Below are 5674 nucleotides of genomic sequence, written 5' to 3'. Positions count from 1 at the left end.
CTGGAGGTCCGGAGAGAAGACAAGGATGTCGTCCAGATATACCACCACACAGACGTAGAGGAGGTCCCGAAACACATCGTTCACTTAATTCTTGGAAGACTGCTGGTGCGTTGCACAGGCCGAAGGGCATCACGCAGTATTCATAGTGCCCATCGCGAGTGTTGAACGCGGTCTTCCATTCATCCCCTGAGCGGATACGGACCAGGTTGTAGGCACCCCGAAGATCCAACTTGGTGAACACACGAGCTCCTCTGAGCCGATCAAACAATTCGGGGATGAGCGGCAGGGGGTACTTGTTTTTCACGGTGATTAGGTTCAATCCCCGGTAGGTCTATACATGGGCGTAGGTCACCCTCTTTCTTCTTTACGAAGAAGAAGCCTGCTCCAGCAGGAGAGGAGGATCTCCGGATGAATCCCTTAGCCAGGCTCTCTGTGATGTACGTAGACATGGCCCTTGTTTCGGCTGGAGACAGTGGATATATCCGTCCTCGAGGTGGTGTAGTTCCCGGGAGCAGGTCAATGGCACAATCATAAGGACGATGTGGCGGAAGTACTTCGGGACTCCCTTCTTATCAAATACGTCCACGAAGGACCAATAGGCTGAGGGCAGTCCCAGTAGGGACTCGGGAACCGGAGGTCGCCGGATGGGTTGTATGGTCTTCAGACATCTCTCATGGCAAGAAGACCCCCATCGAGTGATATCGCCAGTGCCCCAGCTGACTGAAGGCTCGTGTGTCCGCAACCAGGGAAGGCCCAGCAGGATTTGATGTGACATATGTGGGAGGACATAGAGAGCGATGTTCTCGGTGTGCAGAGCACCGACACGCAGTTCAAGCGGCTTGGTGATCCAGGAGATGGTGTCAGAGAGGGGTCTCCCATCCACAGAGGCTATCACGAGGGGTTTGTCAAGTGGAGTAACAGGCACCTGGTACTTGTCCACCCGTGGCCTGCTGGATGAAATTGCCTGCTGCCCCAGAATCGAGGTACGCCTCAGCCGTAAACCGCGTCTCTCCCGTTGTCACTTGCACAGTCCATGTAACTGGGTCTGAGAGAGTCCCAGCACCTAGGGTGGCCTCTCCTACCAACCCTAGGCTTTGGAGTTTCCCGGCCTCTCTGGACAGGGCGCGTAGCAGGTGTGTGCCCTCTCCACAGTAAAAGCAAAGACCCCTTGGCGAGCCACTCTGCTCGACGTTGCACATGGTCGATCTGCATGGCTCATGGACGGAGACACCAGACGCCGTGACTGGAGTACGGCGGGCTTCTGTGGAGGAGAGGAATGCCGTACGGACGTCTCTCACGGGACACCTCTTTGGACCGCTCCTGAAAGCGTATGTCCACTCGAGTCGCTAGGGTAATCAGGGCGTCCAGGGTGGACGGTACGTCATGTCCAGCCAGCTCATCTTTGATTCGACCCGATAGTCCTTCCCAGAAGGCGGCGCTTAGGGCCTCGTTATTCCACCCGAGTTCTGAAGCCAAGGTGCGGAAACGGATGGCGTATTGACCCACCGTCAGTGTTCCCTGACGTAACCGGAGAAGAGATGACGCAGACGCGGAGGCGCGTCCGGGTTCGTCAAAGGTGCTGCGAAAGGCCTGCAGAAACTCCTGGAGGTTCTTGGTCATAGGTCTCCTTCTCCCACAAGGGGTTCATCCACGCCAGTGCCTCGCCCTCTAGGTGAGACATGATGAAGGCGACCTTGGCTTGGTCGGAGGCAAACAGATGTGGCAGCTGCGTGAAATGGAGGGAGCATTGGTTTATAAACCCCCTGCAGGTCTTGGGATCTCTGGCGTACCGGGGTGGTGAGGCCAAACGCAGTCTGGAAGCATCCGAAGAGGCAGCCACGGGAGCGGGGGTTGTGGCTTGACTAGTGGAGGCCCGGGTCGCTGCAGATGTGACCGAGGCTTGTAGCGTGTTCAAGCGGGCGTCCACGGAGGTCATAAAATTCAGCATGCGGGTCTGGACTTCACGCTGGCGTTGGAGTTCCTCCTGCAAGGCCGCTAGTGCTTCGGCGGGATCCATGGCCTGTTTCTTACTGTTAGGGCCAGATGGACGGGGTAGACCCTGGAGGTGGATCCACCTGGGCCGAACTCCCGGATGAGGGAAAGGAGTCCGGTAGCCGGAGCACTTTAGGTAGCAGGGCAGTCCGTGCACTGGGAGAAAATGGAGAAGTCCCTGGGACCACGAGGTCACTGATGGTGGTCCGGGGTGACGGAGCTCAGGTTCGGAAGCCGTGATGGTGTCAGGCAGGGTCCGGAACCGTTGGAGCGAGATGACGGGTCACCGCAGGGATCCGAGATGGTACGGACTGTCAGGATGGCAGATGGGCAGCGTTCGGGGTTCGAGGTACCGCAGGACCGGATGGCGATGCAGGATCGGCTCTAGAAGACAGAGAGGTAAGTATCTCACAGAGTACAAGGAGACCTGACTCCTAGCTTGGGAAAACACGAAGAACAGGCCCCGCTCCCTTGGACATTAACCCCCTATATACCCTGTACCTGTGTGCATCATTTCCTGTTAGTGGACACTGGCCCTTTAAGAAAGGGTCAGTGGACCACGCGCGCGCCCTAATGCGCGTGCGCGCGGGCCCGGGTGCCAGAAGCCAGGGAAGGAAGCTGAGAGGAGGACGCAGGGGAGCCGGCCAGGACCTGGGAAGCCGTCGGGCGCCGGGAGCGGAGACCAGGGGGCCTGGGAAGGACGGGCACCGGAGGCTGGAGAGCGGGGAGCGTGGCAGGTGAGCCGGGGAGCGGAGCTGAGGACCCGGGGAGCGGAGCAGAGGACCCGGGGAGGGAGGCGAGGACCCGGGGAGCGTGACAACTACCCCCTATGTACAAGAATATAACTACTATAATACTGCCCCTATGTACAAGAATATAACTACTATAATACTGCCCCTATATACAAGAATATAACTACTATATACTGCTCCTATGTACAAGAATATAACTAATATAATACTGCCCCCTATGTACAAGAATATAACTACAATAATACTGCCCCCTATGTACAAGAAAGTAACTACTATAATACTGCCCCCTATGTACAAGACTATAACTACTATAATACTGCCCCCTATATACAAGAATATAACTACTATAATACTGCCCCATATGTACAGGAATATAACTACTATAATACTGCCCCCAATGTACAGGAATATAACTACTATAATACTACCCCCTATATACAGGAATATAACTACTATAATACTACTCCCTATATACAAGAATATAACTACTATAATACTGCCCCTATGTACAAGAATATAACTACTATAATACTACCCCCTATATACAAGAATATAACTACTATAATACTGCCCCTATGTACAAGAATATAACTACTATAATACTACCCCTATGTACAAGAATATAACTACTATAATACTGCTCCTATGTACAAGAATATAACTAATATAATACTGCCCCCTATGTACAAGAATATAACTACTATAATACTGCCCCCTATGTACAAGAATACTGCTCCCTATGTACAAGAATATAACTACTATAATACTGTTCCCTATGTACAAGAATATAACTACTTTGATACTGTTTCTATGTACAAGAATATAACTACTATAATACTGCCCCCCTATGTACAAGAATATAACTACTATAATACTGCCCCTATGTACAGGAATATAACTACTATAATACTGCCCCTATGTACAAGAATATAACTACTATAATACTGCCCCCTATGTACAAGAATATAACTACTATAATACTACCCCTATATACAAGAATAGAATTACTATAATACTGCCCTTATGTACAAGAATATAACTACTATAATACTGCCCCCTATGTACAAGAATATAACTACTATAATACTACCCCTATATACAAGAATTTAACTACTATAATACTGCCCCTATGTACAAGAATATAACTACTATAATACTGCTCCTATGGACAAGAATATAACTAATATAATACTGCCCCCTATGTACAAGAATATAACTGCTATAATACTGCGCCCTATGTACAAGAATATAACTACTATAATACTACCCCCTATGTACAAGAATATAACTACTATAATACTGCCCCTATGTACAAGAATATAACTACTATAATACTGCTCCTATGTACAAGAATATAACTAATATAATACTGCCCCCTATGTACAAGAATATAACTACAATAATACTGCCCCCTATGTACAAGAATGTAACTACTATAATACTGCCCCCTATGTACAAGACTATAACTACTATAATACTGCCCCCTATATACAAGAATATAACTACTATAATACTGCCCCATATGTACAGGAATATAACTACTATAATACTGCCCCCAATGTACAGGAATATAACTACTATAATACTACCCCCTATATACAGGAATATAACAACTATAATACTACTCCCTATATACAAGAATATAACTACTATAATACTGCCCCTATGTAGAAGAATATAACTACTATAATACTACCCCCTATATACAAGAATATAACTACTATAATACTGCCCCCTATGTACAGGAATATAACTACTATAATACTACCCCCCTATATACAAGAATATAACTACTATAATACTGCCCCTATGTACAAGAATATAACTACTATAATACTGCTCTGATGTACAAGAATATAACTACTATAATACTGCTCCCTATGTACAAGAATATAACTACTATAATACTGCCCCTATGTACAAGAATATAAACTACTATAATACTGTTCCCTATGTACAAGAATATAACTACTATAATACTGCCCCCTTTGGACAGGAATATAATTACCATAATACTACCTCTATGTACAAGAATATAACTACTATAATACTGCTCCCTATGTGCAAGAATACTACTACTATAATACTGCCCCTATGTACAAGAATATAACTACTGTAATACTGCCCCCTATGGACAGGAATATAATTACCATAATACTACCCCTATGTACAAGAATATAACTACTATAATACTGCCCCCTATATACAAGAATATAACTACTATAATACTGTCCCCTATATACAAGAATATAACTACTATAATACTGCCCCATATGTACAGGAATATAACTACTATAATACTGCCCCCTATGTACAGGAATATAACTACTATAATACTACCCCCTATATACAGGAATATAACTACTATTAATACTGCCCCTATGTACAAGAATATAACTACTATAATACTGCTACTATGTACAAGAATATAACTACTATAATACTGCCCCCTATATACAAGAATATAACTACTATAATACTACCCCCTATATACAAGAATATAACTACTATAATACTGCCCCTATGTACAAGAATAGAACAACTATAATACTGCCCTTATGTACAAGAATATAACTACTATAATACTGCCCCTATGTACAAGAATATAACTACTATAATACTACCCCTATATACAAGAATATAACTACTATAATACTGCCCCCTATGTACAAGAATACTGCTCCTATGTACAAGAATATAACTACTATAATACTGCTCCTTATGTACAAGAATATAACTACTATAATACTGCTCCTATGTACAAGAATATAACTACTATTATACTGCTCCCTATGTACAAGAATATAACTACTATAATACTGCTCCTATGTACAAGAATATAACTACTATAATACTGTTCCCTATGTACAAGAATATAACGACTATAATACTACCCCTATGTTCAAGAATATAACTACTATAATACCGCC

Source organism: Anomaloglossus baeobatrachus, chromosome 9 (assembly GCF_048569485.1).
Source record: "Anomaloglossus baeobatrachus isolate aAnoBae1 chromosome 9, aAnoBae1.hap1, whole genome shotgun sequence".
NCBI lineage: Eukaryota > Metazoa > Chordata > Amphibia > Anura > Aromobatidae > Anomaloglossus > Anomaloglossus baeobatrachus.
This window is presented reverse-complemented; position numbering follows the sequence as displayed.